The sequence below is a fragment of the Protobothrops mucrosquamatus genome, unplaced genomic scaffold, assembly GCF_001527695.2.
Source record: "Protobothrops mucrosquamatus isolate PMUCROS unplaced genomic scaffold, P.Mucros_1.0 scaffold1929, whole genome shotgun sequence".
NCBI lineage: Eukaryota > Metazoa > Chordata > Lepidosauria > Squamata > Viperidae > Protobothrops > Protobothrops mucrosquamatus.
The window spans coordinates 71,664-95,946 of NW_015388050.1; the positions used below are offsets into that span (position 1 = coordinate 71,664).

Consider the following 24,283-nt stretch of genomic DNA (forward strand, 5'->3'; position numbering starts at 1 on the left):
CTACTCAGGTGACCCTGACGACAAGCGCCAAGGACCCCACAGTCCTCCTCCTCCTCCTCTTACTCCCCTCTCCTCCTCCTCTCTGCAAACTCCACTCCCTTCTAGCATTGATGATGTTACCTAGTTTGGTAATGAAATGTCTACAAGAAAACCACCAAGCTCAGAGAGCATCACAGTTCTCCTACTATTACTACTACTACTCTTTCTCCTCCATTCTGCAACCCCACTCCCTTCTAGCCCTGATAATGTTACTCAGCTGGGTAATGAAACGTCTGCATGGAAACAGCCAAGCTCAGAGAGGACCCCACAGTCCCCAAAGGTCATCATCCCTGTTCTGAGAGGTACCCATTGCTAGTTGTTACAACCCATAGGCCTCTCTGGAATCTCTTGCCACAAATGACGTCGCAAGAAAGAAAGAAAGGATTTCATGTTGCATTCTTTGCTTCCGACATTTCGATCCCCCCAAAAGCAGTATTTCTCAATCCCAGCAACGTGTGTGGACACCATCTCCCAGAATTCCCCAGCCAGCAACTAATACGTTATGTGGACTTCAACTCCCAGAATCCCCCAGCCAGCATGCTACCTGGGGAACACCACACATCTTAAAAAAATGCTGAGCTTGAGCAATGCTGAGCTAAAGGAAATGGGGGTGGGGGGAGAAAGCAGTGTGTGCGTTTGTGTCTGTGTGTCTGTGTATGTACGCGCACACACTCCTAAGAGGGGGAGGGGAAAGGGAAGATGGTTTGAATTTTGTCCAATTCCCTTGTACCGTTTCTTCAAATTAAGAGCTTCAAAAGATGAATGCCTGGCTAATTGCAATCCTTGGTTTGTAGCTTGAAGTCTCCAGGAGGAATTAAAAATGCTTCCTCGTCAATCTTGTTAGTGAATTTCCAAGCCACGTTTCAAGATGTGGATTTATAGCTCCTCCGTTTTTTTCCTCCTCCCGCCCGGATGATGTGAAACTTACCTCTTGAGCAGTCAGCCATTCCGAAGCTGGCTATTCCGTTCGGACACCGTGGTGGTGGTGAGCCCTTTCCGATCTTCTCCTGTCCTGGAACGAAGGACCCGAAGCTTTGGAGGACCCTACGTTCCCAAGGACGCGATGGGATCGGATGAACCACAAAACGGAACGAATCTGAATTGTGTTGGCTTTCGTTTACAATCCACTGGATCGAAGAGAACATCAGGATTGCTCCCTTGGGTCAGGTTGAAGAGAACAATTGGATGAGGAAGCTTGGGCCGGTGATGGGATCAAGACCCATGTTCCTTCTGAACTTGGAGCTTTCACTGGTCCACCCATCCGTGTCCATTCATGATGTCTTTGGATTAGCTGCCTTGAAGAAAGGGTATGGGGGAGTCCTCTTTTAATGACCGGTCATTATTTCATGAGTCCTGCCTTGAAGGAAGGGTAGTCCTCTTTTTATGACTGGTCATTATTTGATGAGTCTTGCCTTGAAGAAAGGCTACAGGGAGTCCTTGTTTAATGACCGGTCACTGTTTGAAGTTACGACACAGCCCCTCTCCCACAAAAGCCACTTACAATCTGGTTCTGGCAGCACACAGATGTGCACGGACACACAAACACACACACACACACACACACACACACAGAAGGTTACATGACTCCATTTACAGCCAGTTGCAGCCTTCCACGATCTCGTGAGCCCAATTTATAATGTGTTGTGTTTTTTTTGCCGGTTTCCACCTTTTTCATCCAGTTTCTTGCAAATAAGCAGATTTGCTTCAACAACCCCACAATGGTCTCTTAAGGGACGCCTGTATTTGCTTCACAAGCACCACAAGCGAAGTTGTAAAATTGGGTCGCTCTCCACTTTGCAACGTACGATGGAAATTCCGGGCGCCCCTAACGTCATAACTGGAGGACTGCCTGTTGACAACCCAGAAAACATTTCAAGATCCTTCAGTTTGGGGAGCCTGTGACAGAAAGAGGAAAGAATGGGTTTCCTTGGAAGAAAACCTGTATTTTTATGGTTTCGACGTCAATAAATCAGTATTGGCTTTTATCATTTCAGCTTCGACATCCTTCTAATTCTGCCTACCTCGATCTTCTTCTATCTGCTAAGAAATCGGAGCTATAAAAGGGCAACATTAATTAACTAGAGGCTCTTGCGCGCTTTTGTGTCATCGCTGGGTTTTCAGTGGATTGGGGGGAAGCAGCATTAATAAAGCTGGTTTTGCTACCACAGGTGAAATTTCCCAGATTAAAGGGACGCTCACACAAGCGACAAAACAGCCAGGCAGCGCAAACGTCATCCTTATCGCTGTTTTCAAATATATCACTCTTTCTGTTTGCGAAGGCTCCGAGTGCAAAACCCTTATTGTAATAAGATTAACATACCAATATTATCAGAAGCAGCAGGGTGTTTTGGAATGAATATGAACTGCAAATATTACGGTTTGGCATTGGAATAGCTAATTAAGCCCATCTGTCAAATAGCATTTGAATTCACCCCACCCCCTAAAAAAAAACCCCACAAACCCCTCCTTGTTATCAGCTTGGGATAACGTCTTGAAGCCTCATTTTTGTTTTCCCAAATATTCTCCAGCGGGGTTCAAAGGTACAGGTGTTGGTTACAAAATAGCCTGGGATTTTGGGGTGTGGGTGTGGGTGGAAATCTCCTTATGGATGAGACATAAAAGATGGTCCAGTGGCTGAATTTCCTCGTTCTGCTCCACCAACGTTTTGTTTCAGACATGGGTTTCAACTTTCTTGAGCTTGAGGTCCTACAGATGTGCTCGCTGGATATTCCTGAAGATTCCTAGCAAAAGAAAAAGATCCAAACCCAATAAGGTAGAAACCTTCTTCTTCAGGAATTCCGATCTTGTGGAAGATATCCGGGTTAATTAAAAGGAGGGCCAATGTGGATGGCCACAAAGGAGACAAATGATAAGGTCATCGTGTAAATAGCATGAGTTTGATATCAAGATTGGAGGAGGAGGAGGAGGAGGAGGAGGAGGAGGAGGAGAGGAAGAGGAGGAGAAACAGGAGGATGAGGGGAAGGCGAGGAAGAAAGAAGGAAGGGTGGAAGGAAGGAAGGGTGGAAGGAAGGAAGGAAGGAAGGAAGGACGAGAAAAAAGGGAGAGCATAAGAGAGGAGGGGAAGGCGAGGAAGAAAGAAGGAAGGGTGGAAGGAAGGAAGGGTGGAAGAAAGGAAGGAAGGAAGGAAGGAAGGATGAGGAAAAAAGGGAGAGCATAAGAGAGGAGGGGAAGGCGAGGAAGAAAGAAGGAAAGGTGGAAGGAAGGAAGGGTGGAAGGAAGGAAGGAAGGACGAGAAAAAAGGGAGAGCATAAGAGAGGAGGGGAAGGGGAGGAAGAAAGAAGGAAGGGTGAAAAGAAAGGAAGGAAGGGAAGGAAGGGAGAGGAGAGGAGGGGATGAGAATGGAGGATGGGGATGGGGATGGAAAAGGCGATAGGTATGTGAGTTTTTATAGAGTTCGATTATTGTTGCTAGGAGCCAGTGAGTAAGTCAAATCATACCATCTGCAACTCTTTTTATAACAGTTTAGTTCAGGGGTCCCCAACCCCCGGGCCGTGGACCAGTACTGGGCTGTGGCATGCCAGCAAAGCAGCAGCAAAGCAAAGCAGCACACAAAACCACACACCCTCTGGTCCACGGAAAACCCTCTCTCCATGGAACTGGTCCCTGGTGCCCAAAAGATTGGGGACCTCTGGTTTAGTAGATCAAGGGTATTTCGAAATGCAGTATATCTCACACTCAGGAAAGCATATTTGGCAAAATATCCTTGTGGACCAGCTGGATAAACAATAGCAGTGTGGTCTGGATTGGGAGCCCACAGCCCACGTGAAATTCATACTGGCAGAAACGCAGTCTCCTTTTTAGAGATAATCTAGCTGTACGCAATCATCTCATCTTGCACCACACAACTATGGGTGCATCCTCTTTAACTGATTAGGACCCTGTCCTATCCTGCAAGCCATTTGGGGGCAGGGGACCCCCCTCCCCCCAGAACGACCCATTACTTCTGCCCTGCCCTCTGGTGCCCAAGAAAATAAGCCAATCCCCTCTTCTTTTCATTTTCATTTACCCCTGGTATTGCGTCCTTTTATGCTCGGCGACGAATTCTCATTTTGGCAGCCTAACTTTAAATTATTTACCATCCAGTCTTTTGAATGAGTCAGAGTCCCATTCTTGTAACCTGTTGCAGCTGCAGACATGTTCCTCTGGGACTCTCTGGAACATTGTAATTCCCAAAATGACACACACACACACACAGACATACACACCACTTCCTAGCTTTGGCAACTCACCCTGCATCAAGGAATAACAGATGGAAACTGATCAAGGAGAGATTCAACCTAGAAATAAGGAGAATTTTTCTGACAGTGAGAACAATCAACCAATGGAACAGAAGTTGCCTCCAGAAGTTGTGGGAGCTTCATCACTGGAGGCTTCCAAGAAGAGACTGGACGGCCATCTTGTCAGAAATGGTGTAGGGTCTCCTGCTTGGGTGGGGGGTTGGACTAGATGACCCACAAGGTCCCTTCCAACTCTGTTATTCTATTCCATTCTAAATTAAACTATAACGGCTCCAATAACTATTGTATGTCTTCCTGGTGTTCATTAAAATGTTTCATAAACCCAGTATTGTATTGTAGATCACCGCTAATGTAGTATATGTGTGTTTTAATGAGTTGGGGGGCCTCGGATCATTTTCCCTGCAATGCTTCACTCTTCCCACCCCCTCCAGAGGCATTTTATGGGAAGAGGACAAGGAAAATTGCCGATGGCTGCAAAAATAACATTTTGTAAAAGGTGTTCCATCCTGTTGGGAGAAATAGATTTCAATTTACAACGTTGTAGGAGAGTGGGGTTGCAAGACTACAGAGAGACACTTACACCGTGCTTGATGCTTGGGGAAGGAGATGTTTTTTTTTGCTGTGGTCTGTAATTATAATTAACTACATTGAGAGTGCATTGTGGGAAACTGTGCTTTTTACCAGTGGAAAAACTCTTCTTTTTGCGCTGTAGAGGCACAATAATGGACAGCCCCTCCCAGCAGGACTTCCCATTTGGTCCACAGTGCAGACTAGATAGTAGCAGAGACCCAAAATAACTTTAGAACATCAGAAGATGGAGGATTGAGCTTGCCCCAGTCAACAAGAAACTGTTTGTTTATGCGTCCCGTGTGAGGGCAAAGGATCTGGGTTCTTTTAAGTGAAAACTCAAAGGCAAAAGGAGACCTAGCTAAATAATTGAACAATAACAACAATAACAAAAAACCATATTTGAGGATCTATTCTTTGTGTTTACCCAAGGACATTGTTTGAAGAGAGTACGGAGAAGAGCAACAAAGATGATTAGGGGGCTGGAGGCTAAAACATACAAAGAACGCTTGCGGAAATTGGGTTAGTTTAATGACAAGAAGGACTAGGGGAGATAGGGAAGCAGAGTTCCAATATCTGAGTGGCTGCCACCGAGAAGAGGGAGTCAAGATGTTCTCCAAAGCACCAGAAGGCAGGACAAGAAGCAACAGATGGGAACTAATCAAGGAGAGAAGCAACCTGGAATTAAGGAGAAATTTCCTAAAAGTGAGAACAGTTAACCAGTGGAATGACTTGCTTCCAGAAGTTGTGGATGCTCCATCACTGGAGGTTTTTAAGAAGAGACTGGACAGCCATTTGTCTGAAATGGGATAGGGTCTCCTGCTTGAGCAGGGGGTTGGATCAGAAGATCTCCAAGGTCCCTTCCAACTCTGTTATTCTATTATCTCCCACACGATAATAGTGTTCCAATATTTGAGGGGCTGCCACAAAGAAGAGGGAGTCAAGCTATTCTCCAAAGCACCTGAAGGCAGGGCAAGAAGCAATGGGTGGAAACTAATCAAGGAGAGAAGCAACAGAGGAGAAATGTTTGAAGCCTGGGCAGGACATGATGCAAAGTTTAAACCCATGTTGTGATGGAATCCGTCGGCTCATCCTTGAAAATGGGGCCTTGCGAAGACTATGGCAAAGGTGTCACTTTGACAGACCTTGTCACAAGAAATAAGTGACTTGGGGGGAGAGGAGTAAGAGGAAACAAAAACATTTCATTTTTTTTTTCCAACTCGCTCTGATGAAGCCGTGAATATTTTGTTTGACAGGTTACTGTATCACCTTAAATGCTGGGGAATCAGCATCCATGGTCACCTCTGTCAGCTTTGTTGTTTGTTCAATGCTATGGAAAATGACAGGTGGGCTGAATGAAATGTCAGGGTAAAAAAAAACAAAACACTTCAGGCCATCTTTGGGAGCAACGTTAAGTCAGGGTTTTTCCCAACTAGCTGCTCCTCATGATTTCAAGCAGAAATGAGAGAATCACTGGGGGGTAGTTCAGAAATAAGGGGGTGCTAAATGGGGAACTCGCCAAGTGGACAATGAAATTGTTGTTGTTGTTGTTAGTTGCGAATTCGTGTCCGACCCATTGCGACCCCATGGACAACGTTCCTCCAGGCCTTCCTGTCCTCCACCATCTTCTGGAGTCCATTGAAGCTCACGCCTACTGCTTCAGGGACTCCGTCCAGCCACCTCCTTCTCTGTCGTCCCCTTCTTCTCTTGCCCTCCATCTTTCCCAGCATCAGGCTCTTCTCCAGGGAGTCCTTCCTTCTCCTTAGGTGGCCAAAGTACTTGAGTTTCAACTTCAGGATCTGGCCTTCTAAAGAGCAGTCAGGGTTAAATCCAGCATGAAGTGGTAGCCTTCACCAGAACGTTCATTCTTCTAATGCAGGGGTGTCAAACTTGCAACGTCACATGACGTGTTGCGACGTATCGTGACTTTTTTTTGCCATTGCTGGCAATGGGGTGGGGGCAGTTTCGCTATGATGCATCGGGCCCGTAGGCCGGCAGTTTGACACCCCTGTTCTAATGGCTTACCTCCTCTGCTAGTTGTGACTAGCAGAATAAATTTCTGTAGCACGTTGAAACTGGTTAATTAAACTGACGATGTATGGACCTAAGATGGGTGGGGGGTTTAATGCTGGCTTGTGGTTATTACTCAGTTGAATGTCGATGGAGGAAGCAGATACCAGACTCAAGTTCTACTAAAAGATTTCCCAAGAAGGTTTCCCAAAAACCCAAAATAACAAACTGTTATACTTGTGGGCTCCTTGGTGCTCTCTGAGCTTGGTTGTTTTCTTGCAGACATTTCATGACCCAACTAGGTAACATCATCAATGCTAGAAGGGAGAGTGGGGTCTGTTTTCTGTTTATATATACTAGTGGTTTGCCCTGTCTGGGTTAGTGGGAGTGTTCTTGGTGGTTTATTATTTAATTGTTTGTTTGAGTAGGCATTTCCTTGATTGAGATATTGATTACAAGCTTGATTGTTAGTTTATTGTTAAGCCTGGCATTAATTTATATTGATCTGAGTGTTATTTCCTGGGTGTTATTTGCTGGTTTATTGTTAGTCCTGGCATGAATCTCTGTTTATCTGGGTGTTATTTGCTGGATGTTTTGCTTCCTTTGTATCTTTACGATTGCCTCTTTTGAATGGTATGCAGACGTTGTTTATCTCTATGTGCCTGTTGATGTCTGTTTTGCCTGAGCTTCTGAGAATTCTCTAGCCTGGATTTAGCTTGGTCTAGGACGCTCACACTTACTCAGGTGCAATTATGGTGAGGTCTGTCCATGTGTCCGTGCAATTAAGGTGATATATGTATCCCTCTGTGTGGTTTTTAGGGGTTGATTATTGTGAAAAGCTTTTGTAAGCCTTACAAGTTTGCTTGATACAGAAGCTCACCAAATTGGTTATAGATCTTCGGCTTGGGCAACGTTGATTGATTAGGGCCATCAATGTAGTGTCAACTTTCATTGACCGCCTAGATGGACCTTCTCTGTGCTGGTCCGAAGCTGACCTTTTTAACACATTCATTACTGCTGTAATTGAGTCCATTCACCGCTCTCTTTTCCCCCTCTTTTCCCAGCTTTCTGGATTTCTCAAGGGAGCTTGAAGTTTGCATCAGGTATCCAAAATACAATATCTTGAACCTGGTCTTTTGTGTTTCAAATGAGAACTCTGGATCGATTTGTTCCAGGATCCATTGAATCTGTTCTCCTGGCTATCACCACCAATATTGAAAGGCATCAATATCCTTTCTATCCATCTTCAAGGCCCAACTTTCACATCCATAAACTGCCACGTTGAAATAATTGACCACAGAGTTCTAATTTTGACTGATGTAGGCGCATCACAGTACCACATTGTTTTTCTGTTGCAAGGCCTTCATTGCTATCCTATCAGATATTAATCCGGGGTAGAATAGAATAGAATAGAATAGAAAGGATGAAGAATAGAGTAGAGTAGAGTAGAGTAGAGTAGAGTAGAGTAGAGTAGAGTAGAGTAGAGTAGAGTAGAGTAGAGTAGAGTAGAGTAGAGTAGAGTAGAATAACAGAGTTGGAAGGGACCTTGGAGATCTTCTAGTCCAACCCCCTGCTCAGGCAGGAAACCCTACACCATTCCAGACAAATGGCTGTCCAGTCTCTTAAAAACTTCCAGTGTTGGAGCATTCATTGCTTCTGGAGGCAGGTTGTTCCACTGGTTAATTGTTCTAACTGTCAGGAAGTTTCTCCTTAGTTCTAGGTTGCTTCTCTCCTTGATTAGTTTCCATCCGTTGCTTCTTGTCCTGCCTTCAGGCGCTTTGGAGAATAGCTTGACTCCCTCTTCTTTGGGGCAGCCCCTGAGATACTGGAACACTGCTCTCATGTCCCCCCTTGTCCTTCTCTTCGTTAAACTAGACATACCCAATTCCAGCAGCCGTTCCTTATATGTTTTAGCCTCCAGTCCCCTAATCATCTTCGTTGTTCTTTTAGTGTCTTCTTTCTCATTTCAACGCTGGTTGTTGAGCCCGTTGTCCTTAGTCTGGTCTAATGTCATTAAATATAATTAGAGTTTAATTTTCGTTCACTGTGCTCCTTAATTTTCATTACCAGGGCTTGCAGATCATTTGCATTCTCAGCTGTCACAGTCATGTCATCAACATAACACGGGTTATTGATGTGTCTTCCTCCAATTTTAAAACCATAATCGTCTCTCAATTCCGCTTCCCTCGATACATATTCAAGATGTTGGTTTGATTCACTTCAACCTCAACGAGTTGTCCTCTTATAGCTGACAACGTTGTTGTACGAATCTAGTCTCAGGGGGTTAGTTTATAATTCCTTATACGGTAGAAAGCGAGAAGCTGGGTTAAATCACTATTTAGAATCAGAATAACAGAGTTGGAAGGGACCTTGGAGGTCATCTAGTCCAACCCCCCCACCCACCCACCCACCCAAGCAGGAGACCCTATACCATTTCTGACAGATGGCATAGTACTATGTATTATTGCAAACCCAATTTTATAGTTTCCTGCAAACACATTTATTTGTGGTTCATTTGACAAGTCATGGTTAAACCAGCCCGGAGGCCTTATCTTTCATCTCAACCTTGTAGTTTATACAAAGTCGGAACTAAATTTATGGTTCTGCTCCAGAAATTCTAATGTAGATGGCTCAGATTAAAATCCCAGTAGTTTGTTTCCTTTGTTTTGACGTCAAGGAGATCTGGAGATTTTGACTTTTCTGGACACCATCCTCAACAGGGTCCTAACCCCAAAAACAAAGGTACAGCTGAAATTCCCTGGATCCTACAATCTAGTTAGGTAGACTTATACATTCTATTTTTCTTTTTTTATCTTCTCTCTTTTTCCCCCCGTCCTAGATTTATCAAGTCTCACTTCTATGCCAGCTTCTGTGTTTTCCCCCCCCTCTTCCTTCTATGCAGGTGTATTCCTTCCAATGTTTTCATTTTGGCTGCTTGCATTTCCATAATACACTTGGCAAGCAGGTTCTAATACCGTCATGTTTTAGTTTATACATGATCTTCATCAACAGATGCATTTTGAAGTACACAGTTCCTTAAGAAAACTGCTTTTTTTTACCCCCCCTCCCCTGCCTTTAAAATATTTGGTGTCGTAACATTTGGAAGGGTGCAAATTTTGAAGAACCACTCCTGGTTTCCGCACATGTCTGGCAAGGTTTTATCCCCAGCGTGAGCTGAATGCAGTTATTTTACTGCCCTAACTTAGGTCAATACTTAGCGGTTCTCTGGTCTCTTGAAATATTTCCTTAAGGTTGAACCCAAGGCTAAGGTTTATCTCCAATTTCCACTGCCTTGAAATTCAATATATCTCTAACCACCGGGGTTGGGTGGATTAAAAAAAATAATAAGGAGAACACGAATGAGAATTTGTCAAGCAAATTCAAGATAAGAAGAGTGGTTTCTCCTCCAAACCAGCAATTTCATTCAGTTATTCTGTTTATTTACTTATTTTTTCTCTTTCTGTCTCTCTTACACCCGTACGCCCCAACGCAAACGTGGCTAACAAATATTTATGCGAAATCATGGCAATGAATCTCGGTCTATAAAGTATAATTTCAGACAGGGAATTTTCTAGTACCCAGTTGAGCTTTTTTCTTCCATTTTCACCTTTATCTCCTTCCTTTTAAAGGGCTGAGATTCTACTTTATTTGAATCCCATCTATTCTGTGCAGGGTTTTTTTAAAAGGTATTCTTTACAATTCATTGTATGCCTGCACGGGGTAAAAAAAAAAAATCAGTAAGAATGTCAGGGCTACATAAAAATAGGCAAGTATAAAACGTATCGCATTTTCTTTCTTTCTTTTTTTTGCAAAAATGTGCATGTGTGTGTGTGTTTCCTTTTGCCGCTGTGAAAAAAAATATAACTGGAAACCAAGGAGATGTAGAGGCCACTAAATTCTATGGCCAGAGGCAGCTGAGAGATAGTTAATATTTTTCTATATCCCCTATGAATAGGATATCATTTTATTCCCATTCAATCTAGACACCAGATTCAATTTCCATGGGCTGATCCTAAATTCTCAGGGACCATGGGGATCAAAGGATTGGGAGAATCTCCAAGCTGCAACAAGTCCCCCCCATTGCACCCCCCACAAATAAGACATATAAGTGAAGGGAAATACCTGTATCCCTAGACGATAATTCAGTGAAAGTAGATTATGCTGGCTGCAGTAGGAGCAGGAGACCCCAAACAGAAGGACTCTGAGCTTGGTTGTTTTCTTGCAGACGTTTCATTACCCAATTAGGTAACATCATCAGTTCCTCCTCCTCCTCCTCCTCCTCCTCCTCTCCCTTCTAGCACTGATTATGTTCCCTAGTTGGGTCATGAAATGTCTGTGAGAAAACCACCAAGCTTAGAGAACACCAAGGACCCCACAGTCATCCTCCTCCTCCTCCCATTTCTAGCACTGATGATGTTCCCTAGTTGGGTCATGAAATGTCTGTGAGAAAACCAAGGACCCCATAGTCCTATTCACCAAGCTCAGAGAAAACCAAGGACCACATAGTCGTCGTCGTTCTCCTCCTCCTCCTCCTCCTCCTCCTCCTCCTCCTCCTCCTCCTCGTACTGATGATGTGATCTAGTTGAGTGATGAAACGTCTGCAAGAAAACAACCAATCCTGAGCTACAAATATTCTCTTCTGTCGAAGCTCTTTGTTTTATATCGAATTCAGCCCCACAACTCTCATCAGCAGTGCCGGAAGATCAGCCTTTATTGTCTATAGAACAATTCCTTGACCCCACCACCTCACCCCAAACTGGAATCTGTCTCCCCGCCAAACCTAGCAATGTCATAATGTCTTAAACGATCAAAGACAGCTCTTTCTTTGCCGAAGCTTCTTCTTGTTTTTTTTTTCATGCTCCAACTTAAGGAAACAAAACAGGAGTGGGAAAAAAATTCTTTGTTTGTCATTTTTATTCCAATTAGGTCTAGTTGAGGCAGCAAATATTGTACCTGAAAACGGGCTAATTGCAGAATGTCTCCTCGGAGACTAACATTTTGTTAATTGCTGGAGGCAATTAGTTTTTGTCTGAAAAAAAATCATAGTGACTGTTGCATTTGTCTGGGAAGCAAAGAATTCGAGAAGCGGTTGAGGCTAAAAGATGAAGAATTTTTTTTTTTTTTTAAAAAAGGCATTTAAAATACAAGCGGTCCTTGTATTTAGGACCGTAATTGAGCCTGGCAATTTTGGTTGCAAGTCATGACAGTTGTAAAATGGGTGATCTTGTGACCGAACCTGTTTTTAAGGACCTTGTTTGTGGTTGATCGTTAAGCCAACACCACAGTCGTAAAGTAAATCCATTGCTTGCTCTGAGCCAGTTGTGGACAGAAACTAGAAGTAAAAGCTGGCTTCCAGCAAAAGTATCATAAATCATAACCTCGTGATTGTCTGAAATGATACACGGTTTCCTGCCTCAGCAGGGGGTTGGACTAGAAGACCTCCAAGGTCCCCTTCAACTCTGCTATTCTATTCTGTTCTGTTCTGTTCTGTTCTGTTCTGTTCCATTCCCATTCCATTCCTATTCTATTCCCTATTCCCTATTCCCTATTCCCTATTCCCTATTCTATTCTATTCTATTCTATATTTTCTCTATTCTATTCTATTCTATTCTATTCTATTCTATTCTATTCTATTCTATTCCTATTCCTATTCCTATTCCTATTCCCTATTCTATTCTATTCCCTATTCCCTATTCCCTATTCCCTATTCCCTATTAACTATTCCCTATTCTATTCTATTCTATTCTATTCTATTCTATTCTATTCTATTCTATTCTATTCTATTCCCCATTCCCCATTCTATTCTATTCTATTCTATTCTATTCTATTCTATTCTATTCTATTCTATTCTATTCTATTCTATTCCATTCCCCATTCCCCATTCTATTCTATTCTATTCTATTCTATTCTATTCTATTCTATTCTATTCTATTCTATTCTATTCTATTATTCTAATTCTACCCCAGATTAATATCTGATAGGATAGCAATGAAGGCCTTGCAACAGAAAAACAATGTGGTACTGTGATGCACCTACATCAGTCAAAATTAGAACTCTGTGGGCAATTATTTCAACGTAGCAGTTTATGGATGTGAAAGTTGGGCCTTGAAGATGGATAGAAAGGATATTGATGATTTTTAATATTGGTGGTGATAGCCAGGAAAACAGATCAAAGGATCCTGGAACAAATCGATCCAGCATTCTCATTTGAAACACAAAAGACCAGGCTCAAGATATTCTATTCTATTCTATTCTGTTCATGGTTGTAAATCTGGGCTGGTTGCCAAGTACCCCAAATACAGTCATGTGACCAAGGTTGGGGAACCCAACCTTGGATCCATGAACCTGGGTCATAAGTAGCATTTTAGGAGGGTATCCGTTGTAACCTTGAATAGTCCCCAGACAACCAGTCGTAAGTCAAGACTATCAAATAAATGTCTGCATAGAATCCCAGAATGTTACGAGTAATTATGCACGCAAGCCCTCGACACACCTTATCATGGTCCTGGATGAGCACCGTGATATATTTTGTAATGCCAGCGACCTGGAATATATGAAATAATGATCAAATATCAATTATTTGTGTCTCCTGCTCCAACTGGCATCGTCAGGGATTTCCTGCAAAGATCAAGACCCGGGATCAGCTTGAAAAATAAGACTCCCTAGCTAGGTTTCAAAGCTCAAGAATTGCAAAAACACAAACACATCAAACCCACAAAATTTAGAAGGTAATTCTTAATGGAAAGCGGAGTCTCAGAAGTTGCAGCTAATCTTCTCCTTACACACTGCTCTTGGGCTTTTTAGTTTGAGGAAGGGGAAGAAGTCTTGAAAATTGCTCACCGGGCTCGTCAGAATGCGAAGCTTGGAAACTGTACTTCAGCATTCTGTTCGGTTCACAGGACATCCCTAACCAGGTCAGCCCAAGCTAGAGTAACCGCATTCACACGGTGTGTCGAATGTGGGTAGTTTTCATCCGGGTTAGTTTTTTGTGGAGGGAGAGAAGGCTGTTTGTGAACTCGTTCTGTTTTGCTGGTTTATCATTCAGCGAATTGATCTGATCCAGAAGATGTCTCCAGCCAATATACAGATGAGAGATAATGTGTGAACGCAGCCTAGTCATATAAAGGAGATAAGTTTATGTTACCAACAAAAGAGAATATTTTTAGCTCAGGGTTTCAAGGAGGGGTCCTTGGTGCTGTCGGAGCTTGGTTGTTTTCTTGCAGACATTTCATTACCCAAGTAGGTAATAATAACAATAACAATAATAATAATAATAAGTTGGAAGGGACCTTGGAGATCATCTAGTCCAACCTCCTGCTCAGGCAGGAAACCCTATACCATTTCAGACAAATTGTTCTCCAATCTCTTCTTAAAAAGCTCCAGTGATGGAGCATTCACAACTTCTGGAGATAAATTGTTCCGCTGATTAATTGTTCTGACTGTCAGGAAATTTCTCCTTAGTTCCAGGTTGCTTCTCTCCTTGATTAGTTTCCATCCGTTGCTTCTTGTCCTGCCCTCAAGTGTTTTGGAGAATAGCTTGACTCCCTCTTCTTTGTGGCAACCCCTGAGATACTGGAAGATGGCTATCATGTCACCCCCTCGTCCTTCTCTTCATTAAACTAGACATACCCAATTCCAGCAACTGTTCCTTATATGTTTTAGCCTCCAGTCCCCTGATCATCTTTGTTGCTCTTCTCTGCACTCTTTCTAGAGTCTCAGCTTCTTTTTTACATCGTGGTGACCAAAACTGCACGCAGTATTCCAAGTGTGGCCTTACCAAGGCATTGTAAAGTGGTATTAATACTTCACGTGATCTTGATTCTATCCCTCTGTTAATGCAGCCTAGAACTGTGTTGGCTTTTTTTGGCAGCTGCAGCACACGGCTGGCTCCTATTTAAGGGATTGTCCACTAGGACTCCGAAATCCCTCTCACAGTTGCTACTATTGAGCAAGGTACTTCCTATACTATACTGTACATTTGGTTTTTCTTGCCTAAACATCATCAATGCTAGTAGAGAGTGTTTGCTCTTACCCTACTCTACTCTTACCCCTAGCCTACTAGCACTGATGATGTTACCTAGTTAGGGTAATGAAAAGTCTGCAAGAAAACAACCAAGTGCATAGAGCACCACGGACTCCTCAAGTTTATATTATGGTAGTTTAGTAAGCATTTTGCCCCCAACTCTGAAAGCATCTTGTCCACAAAATACTTCCAAATGCAAAAGGGGAAACTTGTGTTCCCCCCCCACAATCAAAACCAAAATTAATTTCTTGGTAAAAGCAAAAGAGGAATCTGAAGTCTGAAGACCTTGAAAATATTGCTCAGAGCAATAATCTCAACTCCCTTCGTTTGAAGTTGCCATAACACCCTTTGGTTACAATTGGTTTTTAGAATTAAAAATAGCTCCTGTACTAAATGTTCTAAAGAATTAACTTCCTTTATGTATTAAAAAAAAAAAGAAGAGATTTCTTTCCCTCCGTTCCTAACTTTATTTCATATTGAATTAATATCCTGACTCAGCAGCTCTGAGCGAATCGAGAGATGAGTTAGGAGAGGATTTAATGAGCATCTTGCTTTGGGGTATAAACTGAGAAACTGAAATGTAGGCTCAATGTAGAGGGAACTTAGAGACTATCCGATCGAGCCCTCTAATTGTATCAGTGGATTGATTGCCTTAAATGATACGCCATCTCCTCGGAGACTTAGGTGGCTTATAATAAAATCCACCCCAAAAGGCTGCAAATCCTTCCAAATATATGTAGACTAGAATTCCCAAAATTCCCAGGCACCATGAGGCTCTCCAAACACACCCATAGGTTACTAGATTGGGAGAAGGATGGTATCGGTCCCCTACTCTCATGATGAAAACAGTAAGTTGTCCACCACTTTGAAGACCACACCAAATCTGTAGGGTTCCTATGGAAACCTGAGATTCTTCACAGCTGCAAATGAAGATGTTGTCATGGTTCTGACAGATGTTCTTCTGCTAACATTGGATGTTCTTGCTTTGACACATTCACCTTACCATGAAAAGCTAAACTCCTCCCCTCCCCTCCAGGAATATACATATATTTGTCAGGCACAAAGAATGGAGATCACATGATAAGTGTCCAGCTTGAAGTTCGGTTTGCTGGTGCAACAATTACTGCTTCTTAGCTTGCCAACGAATTTGGAGGGAGGACGGGGAAATGGAATGCAGACTACAAAGATAAAGAAGGCAGACCGTGAGATTCAAGGACGAGGCGCTAGTTGTCTGACCGACGCAGAGACATTTTCTCATAACGATATATTTTCTCCTAATTGGGCAATGTGACCTGTTCAGAGATGGGAGGGAGAATTCTATACTTTTATGATGGGGTTTTCCAGAACTGGTTTTGCTTTCATACATGCCAAAATGGTGTACTCAACAAAGTTTTACATTAATGTCTTGAAGATGTTTGCTTGGTTGGGTTCGTCATTGGGAACCATGACATTAAGTTCTAATTAAGCTGATTTATTGCTAATGCCTATACACAAAAATCTAGCCAACTAAGGCTCAGCACTAAACTGGGACTAGATAAGAGTCAACCAAACTCAAGAAGGGTACACTTGGACTCTTTGTGGGAGCGTATCAATTTTAGGCTGATGACTCTCTTGACTCTACCGCCCAGGCTCTTTCTGCTCTTTTCCTACAACATTCTCCTTATTTAATTCTCATCCGTTCCATTTTCAAATCTACCGCAGGGTAGAGGAGTTCTTTTTTTATAAGGCTTCTTTCATTTCCCCCCAACTTGGAAAGGGTCATTGAAGGTGGGATTCCTAAGAGGCAGAGAGAAAAGAGAGGAGGTAACAGAATTTGAAAACAAGAGAAAGAAGCACATGTGCATCTGTGTGTGTGTGTGTGAGAGAGAGAAAGAGAGTGTGTAAGCGGGCGCATAAATCCCTTCTAAAATTAGAAAGCCAATTTGTCTCTGAAGCCTGGGGAATGAGACGTACATATCCTTGGAAAATTAAGAGCAAAACAAGGTCTGTTGGACTCACCTGCTATTCTATACCTTGGAGGCAGGAGAAAGAGAGAGAGACAGAGAGAGAAACCGAGAATAATTTTTCGGCTCTTTCCCAGTTCCCTGCTGGGAGGGGGAGAAAAGCACCACTAGCTTAGAGCAATTTATCCATTCCTAAATAGATAGATGAAATGAAAGAGGAATTTCAAACTGAACAGTTTTCAAAGAGGCCTGAAAGAGAAGCTCATCTAGTCGCCAAAAAGGTTCCACTTATAAACAGGAATAAGTTTGTTGACCTAAACACGTCCCAAAACAGCCACCGTAAGGATTTCAGGACAGCTACCTTTTGGGACGTAGGATGTGACTAAGCTGTACAAAGACTGGGGGCTGAAACCTACGAAGAACACTTGCAGGAACTGGGTATGTCTAGTGACGAGAAGGACTAGGGGTGACATAATAGCAGTCTTCCAATATCTCAGGGGTTGCCACAAAGAAGAGGCCAAGAGACTAAGGAGGGTCTCTTCTGAGTGTCTTTCTCCACCCATTGTTCAGCTGCGGGCTATGCTGTCTCTTATCTGACCATTCCCTAGGCAGCATCTCTTCATTTCCCGAGGTCTTTCCCACATACCATTACAGCCGTCTCCTATACAGCCTAAGAAGTTAGTGAGGGTCTCTTCTGAACCTTTTTCTCCACCCATTAGGCAGCTCTGGGCTATGTAGTCTCTTATCTGACCATTCTCTAGGTAGCATCTCTCTACCCCATTTCTCAAGGTCATTCTCCTACACCATTGCACCTTTGAGGCAATTATTGATTAGGGATATGCCAATACTGGATTCGGCCATGTGATAGAGACTCAGTTTCCTGGTTTGACTTTCCAAGATGGATCACCCAATTGATCTGGTGCCTTGAATCGGATGCGTGCCATTCAATTGCAGGAGCTGTTGCATGCATACAACCTCCGTGCGGAATCACGCACAGAATCTAATATCGGTTTGATTCAGCCCAGTGCCTCAGCTCCTGTGGATTTGATTTTTCCAAATTTTTCCAAAGTGCATCAAACCGAACTTGCTGTGGCCTAATATTTAGTACTGATTGTATTTCTTTAACCCTTTTGCTTTTGCTTGGGCCAAGTAAATGAGGATAAGTACCGAAAGGAGAATAAGTCGTCGGGCAATTTTTTAAATAAAAAAAACACCTTGGTAAAACGATTAGCACTAAAGAAGAGCCATATAAATAGGTGCAACAATTAAAACTAAATCGATTCCGAAAAAGCAATCTGGCCCTAAAGGAATTGTTATTGCATATGGCGCATACCTATGGTATGCAACCAGGCCTCCAATTTCTGATTTAAGGAAGATTGTACGGAGATCAGTCTTCCCCTGGAGACGAAAATGTCATATTATTGAAGACAGATAACAGGAATTTCTGATCAGGGGGCATGGAGATTTCTCGATGCCCAAAACTGCTGGTCTTGCTCCAAATCCTTCAGAAAGACATAATTTCAACCTGGAAGGAGGAGTAAAGGATGTCACGAAATGCCACGTTCACATTACAGACTTTGATTTATTAACTATCCTTCCTAGTTTCAGAAGAGCTCTGCTAATGGGAGAAATTCCTCTTCTCTGGGTAGAAAGGTAGGCGTGAAAACCTGCCCTCTCCTTTGCACCTGTTATAATGGCTGGGGGGCACAGGGAAGCCAGTCTGCTAGCTCTATATTTCCTTTTACAGAGACAGGGCTGGGGTTTGTGATGGACTCGAGAAGGGAATAACCATCTCCAGCAGTTTTAATTAAAGATATTTGGGGGTGGGGTGGGAGGGAGGGAAGGAGAGCAAAAGAAAAGTATTGATGGAGTCTGTAAAAGTGAGGCCCAATTTGGTGGGATGACCTGGGGAGACAGGGGAAGAGTCACAGGCAGGAGAATGGTCAGATAACAGGCAGCCTAGCCCTCAGCAGTAAAAAGGATGTGGCCCACATCTCAAAAAGACCCTCCCTAGTTTCCATAAAGGTGGGGAGAGAGAGAGATAGACTTTCAGTCATGACACATCCTGTCAATGTAAATAAGCAAAAATAGAAGTAGTTCATCTAGGTCAGGGGTCTTCAAACTTGGCCCTTTTATGACTTGTGGAGTTCAACTCCCAGAATTCCTTAGCCAGGCATATTGGAGCATTCACCGCTTCTGGAGGCAGGTTGTTCCAACCGCTTCTGGAGGCAGGTTGTTCCACTGATTAATTGTTCTGACTGTCAGGAAATTTCTCCTTAGTTCTAGGTTATTTCTCTCCTTGATTAGTTTCCATCCGTTGCTTCTTGTCCTGCCTTCAGGCGCTTTGGAGAATAGCTTGACTCCCTCTTCTTTGTGGCAGCCCCTGAGATATTGGAACACTGCCATCATGTCCCCCCTAGTCCTTCTCTTCATTAAACTAGACAGACCCAATTCCAGCAACCGTTCCTTGTATGTTTTAGCCTCCAGTCCCCTGATCATCTTTGTTGCTCTTCTCTGCACTCTTTCTAGAGTCTCAGCATCTTTTTTACATCGTGGTGACCAAAACTGGATGCAGTATTCCAAATGTGGCCTTATCAAGGCATTGTAAAGTGGTATTAATACTTCATGTGATCTTGATTCTATCCCTCTGTTAGTGCAGCCTAGCACTGTGTACCTCACAATGTTCTTTCTTTCTGGACTACCTTGAGAGGCTGACACAGTGGCCCGTATGAAAAATATCTCAGGAAGGCAAGCTAGGTGTGAAGGTGTGGTCGGAGAAAATGGAAGGCATTAAAAAGTGGGAAACAATTTTCTCCCTTCTCTCCATTGTAGATCAGGTTAGCTCTTGATTTTTTTTAAAAAAAGAAATGCAATGAACCTACTAAAGCGAGCATCCCAAAACATAAATGAACACGACCTCCCCATTTTTCAACCTTTTCATCCTAACCCTTGCCTGTCTCACGGTTCTAAATCATGTTTGTTTGCTATTCCTGCTATTTCTTAAGCCACCTTAGAAACGGAACGCCTTAGCCACAACTCAGCCAAAAATTTTAAGCGAGGGAAGCAAAATGGAACAAACAGAAATGAACAACAACAAAAAAACCCACACATACAAAAAAGTAGGAACAAACTGAACGAAAGCAGGAGCCATCTTCCTATAAGAAATCCCTCTCTTGTGTGTCTCTTTTGAGAAGCAAAACCCACCGAATTCTCTGCAACCGATCGGAATGAAACAGGTGAGCGGAAGCCAATTTTGACAGTGGAAATAATGTGAAGGACTTTTCAGCTGAGTTTAGACCAGGTGTAAGTCCATCTGGGAGCAAAACACGCTGCCTGTATGTTTTTCTATTAACAGCATTTTAATCTGGCATCTTAATCAAAGGTTTTTTAGGCAGTGACCTGAAGGACGTCAACAGCAGTTTATTCAGCATAGCGATGAATACGGTAACAATAAATTCCATTGAAGGCCAGATGTCTCAATTCTACCCTTGTTAGGGATCAAAAACGTTGAAAGCTCACACGAAAAGCAACATCTGCACCCGACTCCTGAAGACTCAGCAAAACTCAGATGGTGAAAAAGGGGAAAACATCTTTGATGGAGTGAAGGCAAGGTCAGGATGACACTAAATTGCGAAGGAAAGGTCATTGCAGTTGACGGATGCAAATCAATTTCTCAACCCTAAGATTACAGAAGTCTTGAAGCCCATTAAACAAACCAACAATTTCTGAGAATCTCTCTCTTTGCTTGAGAAGCAAGGACATTAAAATTGTAGCCACGTTGGCCGGGTTTCATGTGTACATGCCTAATTGGACAATCGTGAGAAGAATGGGCTGAAATTCAGGAAGGGGAAGGGGAAAAAAAAGGCAGACTTTCATCTTTCCTTTTTCATTACTTCTGAACATAATTTGTTTTCCAGCTTAGTAACCCCATTGCCTAAGTCTCCTTCAGCTCTTCTCCGCTGATAGTAAATGGCTTTTCTTTTAAGCCCGACCAATTTGGGTTTCGTAATCAATACTTCCATCTCCACCAAACATCGGAAAGGGATGAGAAGCAGGAATTTTGGTTTGATGGTCCAAGAAGATGGATTGATTCAGTCCTCCAGTTTCTTTGTTAGAGATTTAACACCACGCTTGTTGGTCTCTTGTCCTTCTTCCAAATTGAATCATCAATTCCAGTTCCCTCCCCGTTCCAGTTCAGCATTTTTTCCCTCCCCCCCCCCGGCAATACAAACCAATTAATCTGTTAAAAAGGTGCAAGCATGGAGGATAGGACGTTTCTTTGAAGTCTTCCTGCGATCAGCCACAGGTGTGAAATCACAATTATTACACTTCAGCCCTGTCTCCCACGCACACTCCTTCTTGTTTTGAATAGTTTAGGCAGAGAATGGCGGGACATAGATATTTCCAGCGGGCGATTCCGCAACCATGCCAGATCCATTTTGAAATGTTCAGACGGTTAGTAGTAGCTAGAGGGATCATAAAGGAAGAACCAACTATTTTATATATAGATGGGAATTACACATATGCCTACCTATAACAGCCATTTCCCTTTTTCTCTCGGAGAGAAACTCTAGCAAGTTTTCCTCCATTTAAATTTGGCGCAGGACTGTGATGTAAATTAAGAATGTCGTGGAGAAGGAACAGCCCTTTAAATTCTAGGGAGACCAAAAAATATTTCAGGGTGTGGTATGTTGTAGAAAGCTATGGAGATGACCTTGGAGAAAATATCCAGCAGTTATTAAGGCAGTAATAGATATGAAAACATGTACTATATTGAGCCCAGGGGAGGTAGGAATAGAATAGAATAGAGCTGGAAGGGACCTTGGAGATCTTCTAGTCCAGCCCCCTGCTCAAGCAGGAGAACCTATACCATCTCAGACAAGTGGTTGTCCAATTTCTTCTTAAAAGTCTCCGGTGATGGAGCGCCCACGATTTCTGGAGGCAAGCTGTTCCATTGGTTAATTGTCCTCACTGTCAGGAAGTTTCTCCTTAATTCCAGGTTGCTTCTCTCTTTGATCAGTTTCCAGCTATTGTTTCTTATCCTGCCCTCTAGTGCTTTGGAGAATAACCTGAACCCCTCTTCTTTGTGGCAGCCCCTCAGATATTGGAATACTGCTATCATGTCTCCCCTATTTCTTCTTTTCTTTAGACTAGCCAAACCCAAGTCCTGCAGCCGTTCTTCATATGTTTTGGTCTCCAGGCCTTGGATCATCTTAGTTGCTCTTCTCTGAACTTTTTCCAAGGTCTCAATATCCTTTTTGTGGTATGGTGACCAAAATTGGTTGCAGCATTCCAGGTGTGGTCTCACTAGGGTATAGATTAGAATAGATTAGAAAGGGACTTAAACTAGTTTGGCTGAATAACTGAATAACTCTGAGGTATAAGATGGGGAAGACATAGGCACGCTGGCAAATGAGGTTACTATAATCTCAGTATGTTTTTGCTCTTCCTGTGGATCCAGTTGCCCGATCTGGTCCACCTTCATAGTTGGCACGTGATCACGGTTTCTACCTCCCTTGGTTCTTAATCCCATCAAAGGTTGGATGAAGGACTTCTCCTTCCTCTGAAGAACATTGTTATCCAACTTGGATTTTTTTTTTCATTTGCAAAATTGGTGCATCTCCGAAGGTTATTGGTGCGCCCTTGTAGCTTGGAAGAGAGATCCAAATGATTGGAATTGGCGAATTGTCTGTCTCTTGAAATTCTGCAGAGAGGTCCGTCAAAATAACCAAACCCACCTCTTGAAATCTTTCCGTCTCCCCAAACAGATGGCTGGGATGTCCATTAAGAGTCCTGCCACCTGCTGAGCAAAATGCCAGCCATTGAAACCCTTGATTGCTCCGAATTCTTTAGCTAGGCTCTTCTTCTCCCCAAAATATCCTCCTAAAATTCACCACCGGCGTCTCAGCCAAACGGCTGGTGGCAATTACAAACGAGGGCTATTTCCTTCCCATCGTTTCAAAAATCAATGTTCTGCATTCAGCAACGCTGACATGGAAACCAGCATCTGTGCCTTCCGTTCTTTTCTTTCTTTTTTTTATAATCCTGGCTGTGTAAACAAGATAAATAAAACAACCCTCTTTTTTTTCCCTACATGGCTAAGAGGAAAGATAATGTAGAAGGAACAAATTCTAAATAAACCACGATGCCTCTTGGCTACATTTTCAGCAAGCCATGGAGGAAAGAACTGAGTTTAGCCAGCAATTGGCTCAGGTTAAATTAAGTTCCTCTGGCATTGTTAGAACGGACTGCTGGGCTGTAAGGAAGATCAAAGATTGAAGTTAAAAGTGGAAAAAGAAGGACCGGCGTCAGAAAATAAATTGGAAGCAAACAATTGGACTGGAAGTCAGAGAAAAAGCTAGAGGCAAAACGACAGATAGTCCTCCGATTTATGGCCTCAGGTGAGCCCAGAATTTCTGTTGTTAAGTGAGACATTTGTCAAGTGAGTTTTGTCCCAGAAGGTCGCAAAAGGGGATTGCTTGGGAGACAGCAACGGTCATAAGTACGAACCAGTTGCCAAGCATCTGAATTTTGATCACGTGGCCATGGGGATGCTGCAAAGGTCCTAAGTCATTTTTTTTCAATGTTGTCATAACTTTGAACGGTCACTAAATGAAGTGTTGTAAGTTGAGGACCGACTGTAAGGGAAGCTCAGAAGAGTTGCTACTCAAGAGTAGCTGGAACAGGAAACAATGTACTTTTTGTCACAATGTCACAGAGAGGAGAGGGACAACCTATTTTCCAAAGCCCCTGAAGGCCGGACAAGGAATAATGGATGGAAATTGATCAAGAAGAGATTCTGCCTGGAAATAAGGAGAAATCTTCTGACAGTGAGATCAATCAACCGATGGAACAGAAGTTGCCTTCAGATGTTGTGGGAGCTTCATCACTGGAGGCTTCCAAGAAGAGACTGGACTGCTATCTGTCAGAAATGGTGTAGGGTCTCTCCTGCTTGGGCGGGGGGTTGGACTAGATGACCTACAAGGTCCCTTCCAGTTCTGTTATTATTCTATTCTATTCTATTCTATTCTATTCTATTCCATTCCATTCCATTCCTCTATTCTATTCTATTCTATTCTATTCTATTCTATTCTATTCTATTCTATTCTATTCTATTCTATTCTATTCTATTCTATTCCATTCCATTCCATTCCATTCCATTCCATTCCTCTATTCTATTCTATTCTATTCTATTCTATTCTATTCTATTCTATTCTATTCTATTCTATTCTATTCTATTCTATTCTATTCTATTCTATTCTATTCCATTCCATTCCATTCCATTCCATTCCATTCCATTCCATTCCTCTATTCTATTCTATTCTATTCTATTCTATTCTATTCTATTCTATTCTATTCTATTCCATTCCATTCCATTCCATTCCTCTATTCTATTCTATTCTATTCTATTCTATTCTATTCTATTCTATTCTATTCTATTC

The 24,283-nt window shown here is 42.7% G+C and overlaps 1 protein-coding gene across 1 annotated transcript in view; it reads left to right on the plus strand.

Moving 5' to 3' along the window:
- Window positions 1-323: 323 nt before the first annotated feature.
- LOC107294380 (transmembrane protein 132D-like) overlaps window positions 324-24,283 on the plus strand; it is a 131,857-nt gene continuing 107,897 nt past the window's right edge. The window contains exon 1 of the mRNA XM_029285604.1: window positions 324-341. The gene's annotated coding sequence lies outside the window, so the exon portion shown is untranslated. The remainder of the gene's footprint in view (window positions 342-24,283) is intronic.